We start from the raw sequence: 15,194 nt of genomic DNA on the forward strand, positions 1-15,194 counted from the left end.
ACACTGCTACAATTAATGATTTCTCTCTACTAAGTTTTCATGTGGACCCTCCATACAGAGGAGCTATATTAATGTTAAATGTTTCATAAATTTTCCTTAATCCTTATACTTTAAGATTTTAAACTATTTGTCTCTACTGTAACTGAGTTTGCTGGAAAAAAAAAGGGGGGGGATCCTTATAAAGGAATTAGGCAGGTGGAGAATACAGTCTTTCCATTTGAACTACAGCAGCATGTGTTTAAAAATAAATACATTCAGTTCATTTCTTAGTATCTAACAGGATCACCAAGAAACCAAACCCCAAATTCACAGCTAGAGAAATAGCCAGCTAAATGCAGGGGAAACTCACTGCTCATTGTGGAAAGCTTGAGTAAGCTATGTCTTTATTGGGAATAGTGGGAAATAAGAAGTGGATGGAGGGAGATGGAATTCAATTCATAGCCATAGGGAGGCTATGGGGGTGCAATTCCAACCTGGCAATTTAGCTGCAGCATAGGCAGATCCAGTGGCCAAGAACTCCTATCTCCATCTCTGGCCTGTCCTAAACAGAAGAATCCATAGGAGACTTTATCATCACCACACAAATTGTTCCAAGAAAGATCTGTAGGTCAAAGGAGACAGTGCATAAGTCTGCTGCTGGTCAAAATGCATGTGCATTATAATGTTGCTTTTTGGGAGGTTGAGTGTGCGAATGAGCTTGTTTGACAATTTTGCCTTATTGCTAATACTGTGTTTTAACTTTATATGATCTGAAACCTAAGCACAGAACTCAGGTAGTCCTAAACCACAAGCTTCAGTGCCAGACATGGAAGGGAGAAAAGCAAAATGTCCACAAAATCCTGTGAGAACTTGTGTTAATTACTATGCACAAGAGTTACATTATCCAGGACATTTTTATTGTTTATTGCAAGATCTCAGAACCAGATATTTTAAGAATGCACAATACCTTTAAAAATGCTACAGTTATGAGGATTGAGAGAAAATAAACACTCAAATAAATTGTGAAACAAAACCAACTTTGAACTTCAAACTATAAATATCTGCATTGGCAATGGAAGGCATCAATAGCATGAGCTCTGCTTGGGACTGACTACTGGACAAGACAGCAATGAGACAAGACAGGCTATTACACAGGCGCTCTCTGCTCTACACTAATGTCCAGATCCACATATTTGTGATCCACTTATTTGTCTTTACAGATCTTAGCAGACTGGGGATACCTAACTTAGAGGCTGTTTTTCTACTTCCTTGACCCTCACTCTCATATATATCAACAGGCACATGGTAGCTTGCTAATCACAGAATAATATACAGTGGTTGTCATTAAAATCTTTAATTATGGTAAAGTGGCTTCAATAATCACAATATTATTGTAAATACCAAAGTAAAAGGCAATGTGTAAAAGTTTTAATAGCAATCACTGTGCAGTATATATCCAAACACAGAATCTGGTTGTTAATGGAGAGTTGCTTCAGAAGACTGTCTAAACCTCCTGACCCTCACCAGTTCTTTCCATCCATTTATGTCAATTTCTGTAATGCAAATGAAATTGCTACAAAGTATGAGGGGCACACACACAGTATTAAAGATGCTAAAATACAACAATCCTGCCTCAGCGTGGGGGATGGACTAGCTAACCTCTTGATGTGCCTTCTGCCCTACATTTCCATAATTCTATAAACTGGTCCATCAAACAGCAGGACTGAACTTCAAATGAAATCGCATTTCTAGTCAGTATCTCTTCGTTCTCCATTAATCAATCAGTCTCAAAATGAAAATAGGAAATAAAAAACCTTGATGAAACTGTGAAGCAAAACACTGAAATATATTTTGCCCATTCTTTACAAATGCTCAGACTTGCAGGAAGAATTATGAAGAATGCATGTGTACTTAAACACAAGTATTATTAGATCAATCTAAAATAAATCTACCACTTGCTGTTGGAATAAAAGACCCTCAGGATGGATGGAAGGATCCCCATAAACCTGCATATCCCAGAGTCTCACTCTTGCCCTTCAGGTCAATCTTCCATCATTGACTCCCATCCCACACTTAATTCCATTGGCCTCATGAGGAACAAGCCTAATGCATTCCTAACAATCAACTATTATTATGTATTATTTATATTACCATAGTAAGTAGGAGTCCTAGTCATGAACTAGGGCCCCATTGAGCTAGGTATAAACACATTGTTGCATCCCTCTTCTATTCACTTCCCCACCCGCTATTTATTATCACGTTATGCAGTGTTGTGTCTAATTTAGCTTTTAAATTCTTGGGAGATTGATACACAGTTGTAAGGTATTGTGAATATATTAATAGAGCTCCTCTTAATGGTGTGTCTATAAATATTGCAAGTTACAGGGATGTACACATTTATAGTTATTCCAATTTGCAGCTAGTTCTGTAAATAAAGCCTAACAAAGTCATATTTGGCCATAAGGATGTATTTAAAGGATCTGGCTAAATGATCTGGCTTACTGATTTTGGTCTGTCTACTAACTATTGCATAAACACTCCTATTCAGTTCTAAAGATATCACTGGACCTTGGGACAATTCCAGCCTCACTATTTTAAAACCCATTTGGCAGATCCCCACTCCCAAAAGCATCACAGCATTGGCTTAAAAATCAGGAGATTTAAAATAAAAAAAAATACATCTTGTCAGTTTGTGGTCTGATTCTTTCACTCTTAGCAGAAGAGCTTCCTGAACACCATTTTTGTGTGTGTGTGGAACTCATTCTGCTGAAACAAATACCAGTTTTCCCTCACTGTCCTGTGCTTGACACCGTTTTCCTCACTGAACCCATTCCCTTCCCACCTGGCCCTACCCAGAACCCCCCATCTCCACTTCCCTCAGCCTTTCCAGTCGCTTTTCCCCTTTCTCCTCCCAAACCTGATTCCACACTGCTCCATAACAGTCCATTGTCACTAGTCTTCCTTCCTGCCTCCCCCCACCTGGGCATGCTCCAAAGGCCTACCCACATCCTTCTCCTTCCCCCTATGCAAGCGTCAAAACCCACAGCAGTTTTCTTCCTCCCACTCAACAGGCTCCAAAGCCTGCCTCCATCCTGCTCCCCATTACCTTAGGGCTGTGTCCAATTTCCCCTTGCCCATAGACCTCCTTGATCTTCCACCCCAAAATAGCTGGGTTCATTACCTGCATGTATTCCTGTGATGACTGAGAATCTCATATTGAAAGACTACATTAGTTTCTTTTTTCAAGTACTGTAACAGATGACACAGGTAGCATCCATTTTCAGCCTTACATGGAGTAAACCTTAGGGACTGGTACATACACTCAGAGCATAATTAAAGCCAAAAGAGAAGAAGAGTCATACAGAGATTATAGCTATTTTCCAAAGACATTTGTCTCCAAAACCCACTGTCATAACAGAACATAAGGAAAACAGCATCCTGCAGAGTCTATCAGTGCATACATGATAGCACTGAAGAATTTAAACCAGCACTGTGAATATGGAGCAGATTTGCCTTGTGCTTTGAGAGATGGTTTAGCATCTGGTCTGCGATATGAAGCCATGCAGAATCATTTGCTAACAGAGGCTGACCTTATGTATTCCAATATGGAGACTCCTTTAAAAGACACAAAAGAAATGCTGCACCGTCAGAGTGATTTATACGTGATTAATGCCTCAATAACCAAGTATTGGACTGAATAACCTCGCTTTAAGAGTGTGAGTGGCCGAACAGACCATGTAGCAGATGATTGTCATTTCAAAGGGGAGTTGTGTTGGAAGTACCATGAGAAAGCACATGTACAGTGTATGGATAAAAGTAAATGCAGTTTTGAGAAATTCATCTGAATAAATTAAGCATTTCTGCTGTCGTTCTGGCTGTAAAAAAGAGTGATCCTCTGCCAGTTGAAGTGACACTGGTTGCAACTGTGTAAATAGAGCCAATATGTGTATATATATTACACAGTAAACCAGTCCCAGAAAAAGATCTGACATAATTTGGGTAGAATTGCAAAGGGCTGGGAATTCTTTAAGCATGTTCATAAAGAAGCATGTACCTCAATGGTGCTGCATAAATACCTCAGCTCAGTCCAAACTAGCTTGTATTCAATATACATTTTTTCCTAGACTTTGCTCATGCGTCACTATTTTAAGTATCAGTTCCTCGGAAATGGTTGGATTGTGGTTGAGGATTAGTTACTCCCTTGCCCTCATTGGTGAGCGATTATTCACACAAGTATTCCCGTTTTCTTCAGTGGGATGATTCACGTGAATAACTGTTCAGCAATAGGAGTAATGGAGTCACAATTTGGCCCATTAAAAACATAGATGAACAGGTGCCTCAGATCCCTGCAGAGTTCCACATAAAATACCCTTTTAAGTACATTATAAAGTTATTGCCATTTAGCCTGGTGACCTATTTTACTGTGTTCCTTGTTATTTTGTGTGCAATTCTGCCTGATAGCATTGAGCTGAAAATGGTTTGCTCAGCTAGCCATAGAAGAAACAACATGTAAAAGGTTTATGGACTGTTTCATGTCTGATCAGAAGTATGAGAGATTTCTTAAGATATTTCTAAATGTGTTCCTTTCATTTTTTAATCTAGAGCAGGGGTCGGCAACCTCTGGCACGCGGCTCACCAGGGTAAGCACCCTGGCGGGCTGGGACAGTTTGTTTACCTGCCACTTCCGCAGATTTGGCCGATCGCGCCTCCCACTGGCCGCGGTTTACCGCTCCAGGCCAATGGGGGAGGCGGGAAGCTGCGGCCAGCACATCCCTTGGCCCGCGCTGCTTCCCGCCGCCCCCATTGGCATGGGATGGTGAACTGTGGCCAGTGGGAGCCGCGATCAGCCGAACCTGCGGACGCAGCAGGTAAACAAACTGGCCCAGCCCACCAGGGTGCTTACCCTGGTGAGCCACGTGCCAGAGGTTGCCGACCCCTGATCTAGAGCAACAAATATAAACATCATTAAACTAAATAAAGGGATAATGTGTGTCAGCACTCACATTTTAATAAAGTGTTATTTCTCCAACAGAAAACACAAAACTAACTGTGGTGTGTGTGAGCAAGACAGTAAACATATTGAGCATACTTACAGTATATTCATAACAGTTTCCTTAGAGTAACTACACAAGATGGACTATACCTATCTAAATCCAAAAGTCATGATATAAATACAAATGAATTCCAAAGACCTTTGGTATGACAAAATACCTGCTGTTTGCTATTAGATGCTTCCTCAATGCTTCTTAAGCAGAAGTACTTTCTACACTTGTGTTTTTGGAACATAATTTTAAGTCTTCATTTCTATGTGCTTACATACAGCAACTTTCCAAGCAAACAAATGAGGAAGTCAATTGTTTGTTGAAGTGGGAACTAAAGGTGTACAGCTACAACTCTGGCAAAAAATATTGTATGTCAATGCATGTCACATCTGCTGCAAATGAATAGGTATTGGATAAGATGTCTGCTATCTGCGTTACTTTATGGTCTGCTAACAAATGTCTTTTTTTTCCCCCATAAATTCCCATAAGTGGTGAAAGAAACAAGGTTAAGAGGAAATGGGTTTGAAAAGTCAGAACACTTTGAAAAATAGCAGTTGAACTGTTCAGTTAAATTTCTTTAGCAATTGACTACTTTTATTATTAGTGTCTGTAAATACTGTACTATAGATAAAAAGAGAGAAGGCAATAATTCAGAGCAAACACACATTTGATTTGGACTTCAAAATGGTGGGTTGTCCTAGAACATGCAAAGTAACTAATCTAGCAGAGATAAATCTGGTCTATAACTGTTCTATAGATCAGAAATCTTGCATCTTGGCATCTGAATAGTAAACTAAAGGAGATTATACAGTATATTATTATTACTCAGTAACTTTCCAATATTGCTCTGCACCACAGAGACTTATATTGGTGCTTTGTATTGAACTATGCAAGGCAGGAAGAACAGACTTGCAGTTACAGCATAAGACTAGAAGACAGGATATTTGGATTCTCTACCTGGTTGCAGATTTGCGGTGTGACAACTAGAAAGACCTTAAGCTCTCGGTGCCTCTGTTTCTTTGTTTGCGAAATGGGGATAATTACTTCCCTACCTCACAGGGCTGTTGGGAAGCTTAAATAATTACATGTTGTTAAACCACTTTGGTTACAGTTTAAAGATGAAATTCTCCCCTCTGCAGAGGATTGGCACAGGTTTACTTACGTCCCACTTAAGTCCTCAAAATAGAGGCATAAGTAGTACTGTACATAGGCCTTGTGCAGTCCCAGAGTGAGTAGCCACAACTTTATTCATTATGTAATATGGACAACCCCAATACCAACTACCTAGCAGGTAAACTATTCCAATAATTACCTGTTTAGGCAACAGGTGTAGCAGGCTTCCAAAGAGAAAAGAATGCCAGGAAGACACAGTCATTGAGATGATGCTCAGGACAGAATTCTGCCAGCAAGTTCTCTCCGGGTGCAAACTGGGCATGAACGAGGGATGCTTCTAATCTGTGTTTCCTCTATTTCAAGCTCTCACTGCATTCCACATCTCATTCCTTTCCATCACTGTATTTGGGTTTGCAATATTCACCTTTGGATTCTGGCTCATAAAAGTTGGGATCAATCTGTTGCACATGAAAACCTCCTCCTTACCCCATGTTGACTGCAACACCCACAGTGGTATATAACCCAGAGTAGACTGGGAAGCATAATACAAAACTGGCATCCCATAACATCCAGTTAACATAAACCCAATTGAACTGCCAGTCTTTTAGTAAGCAGGTTCCCTGATTCAAACTCCTACCTCCTCATCTTAAACTAATAACCAATTTGCCGGGAAGGGTTTTTATTGAAGCACGGAGGGGGAAAATGGACTCCAATCTATTAAATCTCTATATTCAGAATATTCTAGTTGATTTTAATTTAGGCAAACTTATTCAATGAGTGTAAGATTTTCAAAGTCGGATGGCTGCTGAAGAAGCAACTTGGAGAAATCTGTTTTTCACCACTGTTTAAACATTCAAAAGAAAGTAACTACAAACAGTTAGACTTCTAACTGCTTTTAGAAAGTCTACATGTTACATTTTGGAAAGGAGAAATTTCTAATTTTTAAAGAATCCTCAGAGGGATCCTTTTCAGATGGGTTTTTAGCTAATTGTTCCCTTAAAAAAAATGTTTGGGATATGGCTATAGAAGTCAACAGATTTCCCTGAAGAAATATCCCACCAGAGAGCTTGACTGGGCCTGCAGTCCCTAACTCTACTTCTTTTAGGACGACTCTCTTTACACCTGAATAAGGTCAAAGCCGGGCATTAATTCCTTCTCTGCTTCAAATGAGATACCTTCTCTGTACATGGGGTTTTAACAGAAACTGTCTCCAGTCATTTTCCAACATGTAATGAGATTTCTCACTACAGTAATCTTAAAAAGGAAAATGTCATTTATTCATATTACAAATAAATAAATAAAAAGACTGGACAAATAATAATACAAGACTAATGGATAACTGTTAGGACTTTTTAAACCTACTCCTTTTTTGAAAAAGTAAATTAACTAAGCTTAAAGAGTCTCAGCTAGAATCCTCTAATTCCCCCGCTGCCTGAACTTCCATTGTTTCTAATGCTTGTGACATTTTACTTGTGATCAGTTTCCACCTCTTTAAATAATCTGAAACTATAAATCTTGCCAGGAAATTTGAGTCTTATCCTCGCAGGATATAAAACGGCAAAGTTAATCCCCAGCCTCCTCACATGAGGTCTGACATCTCAAAAACGTTTTTCTTTTCTTCAAAATATGAGAAGTATAAGCCAGAAAGTATCCGATTTTTGATCCGTTAAACACCGATTCTCAGTTCCACTAGAAGTGTCAAGGGTAGAATTCACCATTTCTAGTATTTCACATTATCGGGGCAGTCCTGGGGAGAGCTGGGGTGTTCTCTTCTAACATTTTGCAGAAGAAAGCTAATGCACGTAAAGTCTCTGCTCAAAGACAGACCTCGAACCATTTAGCAAAACAACTCCCTCAACCACCATTTTGAGTATGCTCCAGAACTGCTTCAAGAAATGCTAGGTTAGATATCTTAATTTTGCTTTCATGACTGAACTTTTCTGATCTATCATCGTAAGCAAAAATGATGCAATAACCAGCAGAGGAGTGCTATGTGGCTTGATGAGGTTGGGACCTTCACACACAATTCCATCTCTTGGGTTTTCTTTAATACAGTCTATTATATTTCATCTACCTGAAAGGTTGTTTTTTTTTTTCCCAAAAGAATCCAAGCAATATTTTAAGGGATCGCTACTTTGTTTCCACTGATATTTCAGGATAATACACAGATGTGTCTGTCTGTTCTATATCAATCTTATTTCTATTATTTAAAAAATATTTCTGAGTATTAGTGGCTTCAACCTGTGTCAAGGTTACTGTGATTTTTAAAAAAAGTGAAATATTTTTATTAAATAATATAAAATTATTCAAAGTCCAGCCTACCAACCCACAAACTAAGATGAGATTTTATTTTCAGTCATCAAGAAAATGCACGCTATGTATTATAAAATTATGTTTTCTATTTTTATGTACTATTGGTTTAGTGAACAATTGTATTTAGTACTTCTTTTAAAAGGTAAATGTCACAGATAATTTGGTTTGTATTTCTATTTTTAAATCAACATTTTTCATTATGGACCATGTCATTTTATTATACTACACATTTAAAGAAGTAGAAGAACAAAGAAGCTGAGACTTAGGGTTTCAGGACACAGGAAATAGAGGATAGATGGTGAAAACTACCAGGAAAAACAGTGGGTGACTTTAATGGAGCCAGGACATCTCCTCTAGAAGACCTCCTCTCAGACCTCTACATCCAAAGGTCTCCACAATCAGGAAAGAATTGAGCCTGTGGTTCCATTTGTCACACACTTGAAATGTTGTGGCTATGGGCAGACCAGTGAAATTTATCCTTGTACTTATGAAAATATCACTTTTTGCACATAAATTTTTAAAAGGAAAGTGGGTCATTTTACATAATTCTATTCACAGGTGAAAATTAGTATGGAGTTTTCATCTTTATACTACAAAACCACTACTTCTGGCATGGTTTAGCAGTCTACTCAAGAAGCATCTAGGAATGGACAAAAAAAGGGGGGGGGGAGGATGATAGGATTAAAAGTATTCATTGACAGTGTTCTCTAATGGGATACTTACCCAGCTGTTGCCATACTTGGCTCAAACCAATGGGATTAATCACTCATTTTCAAAAGTACTGAAATCACTCACAAAAAATTAAAAGGTTTATGTCCTATCTGTAATTTTCATATGGTCAATACTGAAGAATAATGAGTGATAGAAAACTAGCATTAGCACAGCATTACTTTGTAAGCTTCTTTCTAACTGAACTTTGCAGCAAATGGGTGATGGCAGAGACTGTTGTTTTAAATTAACTTCCCAAACCTAGGGTTGTTTTTTTTTGTAATATTAAATGAACATAGCAATTCCAATAAAATTCTGTTAATTTAGCTCAGTTAAGTTCCTTCCAGACTTTAAAAGGAAATCTTCAGGAGGCAGCACTGATACAAGAATCGTCACAAATGAAAATTAGTTTTTAATCTTTCAGCCTGTCAAAGATAAACTGCATAAGTGTAACTATCTCATATTATTCTGGCATTGACCTTAGACAGTGGGAAGTAATTTAATCTTAACATATTATAGATTTACAGTGTATTAAAATTCAATAGTTTCAGTATGAATTTATTCTGAAGGTTAAAGAAACTGAGTAGAGGCTACAGATTAATCATTTACACTGTATTTTCCAAACCTAAAAGCAAACAAGTTATTAGGGACATCTACAAACATCACAACCAGAAAAAGACAAATAATTTAGTAGCATCAAATATATGCCATTTTTATAATTATTAGCTTCGGTTAAGCATATGCAAAGTAATACTGTTACCTAACATTTTAAATTCTATAGCATAAATACTGTGGGCACCCCAACAGCTGCATGCTGCATTTGACTTGTGACTAAGGCACAATTCCTAGGATTCTACATTGGTATTTAAAAAAGGAATTTCAAGGAGTTAAGTACATTACTCCCATTCAGAAATTTGTACAGCCTGATTCTTCATCACTGCTGCTATTTCAATACCATGCTGTTTTTAAATGGCAGAGTCCTAAGCACATGGAGACACATGGCTCAGAAAAAGGTAATTATTGTCATTCACAAATTGACATAATGTCAGATTTTCTTTTTGTATTGATGCAGTTTAACCGGTTCAAGCAATTCTTGACAACATAAGCTGGCAAAGAAGGAAACAACTGGTGCCTTCTTGCTCTATGGGATTGCTAGCTGACTGTTAGTGTGAAACAAAACAAGACATTCCACTTTGTCTTGGTGATGCAATGATTTATGAGAGATACTGAAGCTCTCCCTGAGAACAGTGAGCTTTTGCTGCTGCAAACTCAGCACACCTATTAACTTAGTTATACCACAAAATGCAAAGCAATTTATTTTATTTACTTCCCCACCATGATATTTGGCTACAATTAGCTCTTCTTATTTTGACAGGTAAGAGTCAGGTTATCTCTGTTTCCTCTGCCACACTTTTACCTTGTCTGCTCTTAGAGAACTCAGTCTCCTTCTGTTTGAAATCTACAGAGTACTTAAATGCATATAAAATTGAAGTTTCAGCTGTTCCTCCATGCCCTCATTAGTGTACATCTGCTCCACATAGTCTATATGTGTCTTAAAAATATAGTGTAAACTGCAAGCAATTGAGTTTCTTACCAGTGGCTCAAAATTATTCTGAATTATGATATGTTTCTACTTGATACTAAAAATGTGTTGGAAGAATGGAAATGACACTCCTTTAATGTCGCAGTTTGAAATATATTTTGTGAAAACTATGCATTTTCTGTGATTAGCTACTATCATTTCTTACCATGCAGAATGTCTCACCTCTAGGTTTTTCCTTATATTTGATACTCACTGGTGGTCTAGCTGCCTATTTTCTGAAGAAGTAAAGTAATATTTTTGGGGAAAATCCAAGGTATTACTACTAAAAAAAAATATTGCCATTATTCTGCCACAAAGGGTTAGGATTCAGGCAGACTGCATCTAGCATTCTGATTATAGTGATGAAAGTTCATGAGACAATAGGCATTGGAATTAAATATCAGACCTAAGACAAGATATTGATAATGTGTATCTCCTGCATATCTACTTAGATTTATAATACAAAGGGGAAAGTCTTCCATTGAAGTCAAGGGGCGTTAGACACCTAACCTCCTTCAGTGGTTTTGAACATCCCACTAGGTGCTGATCTGTATTTTTCAGTGCCTAAATACATTTGAAAAGGTGGGCGTTTGTGACTGTCTCATAGGAATTAGGCTCCTAAGTCACTAAGACACTTTTGAAAATGTTACCTCAAATCTCAAAAAGGACTCTTTAATTAAACATATTGTAAGCTTGTATTTCATGTCAATATTGATATAGAAGAGTTAGGGTATATTTGAAGTAGTACCAGTCACTGTTTTTGTTGGATTAGATCTCTCCTAAATGGATTGTCTGATCCTCATTTATTTGCCTCCCAACATTCTTGCTGAGTCACAGAAAACACATGCAAAAATTGGGATAGAAGAAAAAACATTTGGGCAAGAATTTAGCAGCTGGAACAGCCAGGGAACAGCCTGGATCAGCATCTCATTTAAACAAAACTTTGTACACCCAGTTTCACAGAGACAGTGTTTCTTTTGGTTAAAGTCATTACAGCTTACTACTCTCAAGATTTTATGGATTTATTCTGTGCTGTGGGCCTTTCATCCAAAATCTAAATATTTTTCTGTGGCATCTCAGATCCCAAGACTTCTCTTTTAACGTTACAGTTGGCATTACTACCTGCTGCTGTGAATGGTGCTCTTAAGCAAACCTGTAGATACCGGTTTTGCCTACCTAATTTTACATGTCATCAACCTACGCCATCACCCTGCATTTTCCTTAAAGCCTATTGGGCTCATTTCTGTATCTTGCCCCAGTTTCAGAGCAGTTAAATTGTAAATATTCTCATTTCATCAAGGGTAGATCCTAAAACGCGCTGTGGAAGTGAAGGGCACAGTTCTCTGTCTGATTATGTGAGAACTCAATAGAGTTGCACTAATGAAAAATTGGGGTAAGTAGGGAAATCATGAGTAAAGTATTTATAAACTACTTCAAGCATCTAGGGATGATTGCCCACATTCAACTATAATTTGTACTAAAACTCACTGTTCAAATTGCTCAAGGACATTGTTTGGACTGCCTTCTTATCATGCCCATGGCATTCCTAAAAGTTACAGGCAATAGCCAAATCAGCTTTCTGGGCAAATTCTATTCTTAGTTACATCAGGGCACCCCCATTAACTTTAACAATAACAGAGTGGAACATAGCCCTTTGTCTTTTAAGAACTGTAACTACAATTCATTTTTGTGTATTGGGAATAATCTCCATTTTCATAAATTATATGAATAGGCAAAGGCATAAGGATAATTTAAATTAATTCACACAATACATTTCTTGTATATGTGTGGCTAGTAATGTATGTTTGCATACATAACATACCCTACATCATTGAACTGTTCTGCAGTGAATACTAACAGGACTGTTATCTTTATCTTTTTCAAAATGATTACAGCCTTCTAAAACCAAGCAAATATGATCCTTCAGAAAGCAAACAATATGCTAATTCAGAAAAAATTCAAACACTACTATTCTTCCAACAAAATAATCTTTGCCTACAGTAAAGAGAGTGCACCTGTTAGAGATAGTAAAAGAAAGGGTATTAGATTTGCACAATACTATATGGAAAGCCAGACTATTCTTTTGTTAAAAATTAATGAAACTAGCATGCTTATATTATGTGGTTTACAAATCTTGTAAAATCACATCATCATCCAGGTTTAGACTAGAAATAACAACATCAACATGTGAATTGAATTCAAGCACGTTTCCTCAAAAATAAAGCTCCAACAAAATATGATTTGTTTTACCTTTTCATTTTAAAAGCCTTCTCCTTTTCCCTCTCATTTTAATACAAGTTAAAATTAATACCATCTGGTAAAGATGACAACATGTAGATTTTCATTTCCGAAGTGACTTTTAACATTTGTGCTCATTAAAAGCAAAAATGAAAATCTCTAGCTTGAGGGAATTGATGCCTTGAGTTACTGGTAATGGGCTGCAGAGCCGTTTAGTCTGTGGGTCCCTGATTCAAATTCAGCTCAACATCCAAAGACTGCTTGATAGCATACTATACGTGTAATAAATCTTAGGTTAGTTCCTAATGAACCAATGCCCATGTCACAACAAACTTCCACCAAAATTGGTACAAGTAGTAATCTCAGCAGAGAGACCAAGAAGGACTATAGCAGTGGTGCCTACACTTTTCCTGTAACACTCCTTCTTACCAGTAATGGAATCTGGCTGTGTCCCTGCTATTTTATTACTGTGCAGTTGGCTCAGCAGAGGAGCTTGGACTGACAGCACAGCTGGGGGCAGAACTGGGGACGGCGGAGGAGCTGGGGCTAGAGGCAGAGCTGGCCTGGGGGGTGGAGAGGAGCTGTAACTGGGGCCGAATCCAGGGCTGAGGGCAGAGCTGCGCTGGGTGGCACTCCCTCCCTGCCCTCTGTGGGGGCTGGTCCTGGCCCTGCCGTGCGCCCCCCAAACATTCCTCATCACCCCCTTAGGGGGGTGCACCCCATAGTTTGAGGACCACTGAACTATAGAGACTGAACTTCCCATACTCTTCCCTAGAGGCAAAGTCATTAAGGTCAAGGATAAAGTGCATTGGTGGGGCAATATGATAACACTTCACAGAAGCTGTCCATTCTGTACCTATTTTTGAGGATTCAAGTCTTCCGTGCAGTCATGAGATGACTTTTCAGGCACTAAACTCACTTAAATAATTTCTGCCTGCCATTGACATTACCATAAAAAGGCATAACATCTGTTTATAAAGTTATCCTCTCACTCCTGTGCTTTTGGCATGCAAACATATTTATTTTCTGGGCTTCAAACTCAGATAGGAAAAACAGATTTAAAACATCAAGGATCTCCGATTATTTTGCTGTGACTATACACATTTTGAAAATTCTTCCATCAGAAGAGGACTGCTTGAATTAGAGTAACTGTCATTTATGCATATGTTCAGGTCCTACTGTATGTTTGTGCTGCTGTGGCCTTATGTAAAACCTGCTTCTGTTTTGGGTAGACAGCTCTGGGAAGCATATTGCAACAAATTGCAGCAAAGCATGTCTCAGAGCCTTCAATATGTATGAATAAGCCAACCTCTTAATTATTGTACCACAATATCTCAGATATCTTAAAGTGAAATGATTTGTTTCAAATAATGTAATATTTCCAAATGGTGTGCTTTAGATGATAGCATTTTACAAGTTATATACTCTTCATTCTCTTTTATGCAGAGCATCATCAGGGCATTATAACTTTAATCCTCAGTAAAAGGCAAATGAGATGTAACTGAGTTCTAAAAGGCAAGAGAAGAGCAGTGGCTACTGAGACACACTGTTTTTCTAAGCCTGATTTGTATGTGTTTCTAGTATATAGAACAAGAACTCCACTGAATCTATTTTAAGCACGGTTGGTTCTATTGCATTAAAGAACATTATTATGGCATCCTCTATGAGAAAAAAAGAAGAGATAATATTACAATTTCAACTATTTCTCCAAATCAATGACATTTAACCTGTGTGAACTACTTACAATGGGAGGCTTTCCTGAGTGAGATATGCGTGGTCAGGCACTTAATGAAGGATAGTTTTTGAATTATTCATTTGGTGTATTGCATAAACTTAGAAATCCTGAAAAAAACATGACCATTATACAGTCACACAGCCAAAGTGTTGTTCATTTGCATCCAGTGCAACCCTGCAGAGTTCCATAATTTAGTGTATGATTTGAGCCATAGTCTCAGTTACAGCGTCTTTTCTTTAGACAAAATATATATTACATAAAGGTAAGCAATTATGCATTATTTATGCTGTCATTCCTTACCCCCAAACCTTCCTCCTTCCAAAAGTCATCAGGCCACACACTTGGATCGGTCTATGGTACACACAACACAGCTTATGAGTCAGTGGGGAGGTAGAGCAGGGGGAGGGGAAAAGATCTAGATAAAATTACTGTAAAGCAGGTACACAACTGGTTGAAAGACTGTACTCAATGACTGTTATCAGTG

The 15,194-nt window shown here is 38.0% G+C and overlaps 1 protein-coding gene across 1 annotated transcript in view; it reads right to left on the bottom strand.

Annotated features, from left to right (window-relative positions):
* TCERG1L (transcription elongation regulator 1 like) overlaps positions 1 to 15,194 on the bottom strand; it is a 218,544-nt gene that overhangs the window by 145,903 nt on the left and 57,447 nt on the right. The gene's annotated exons all lie outside the window — the stretch shown is intronic.

The sequence above is a fragment of the Terrapene carolina genome, unplaced genomic scaffold (genome assembly GCF_002925995.2).
Source record: "Terrapene carolina triunguis isolate 2854851 unplaced genomic scaffold, T_m_triunguis-2.0 Scaffold95, whole genome shotgun sequence".
Taxonomy (NCBI): Eukaryota; Metazoa; Chordata; order Testudines; family Emydidae; genus Terrapene; species Terrapene triunguis.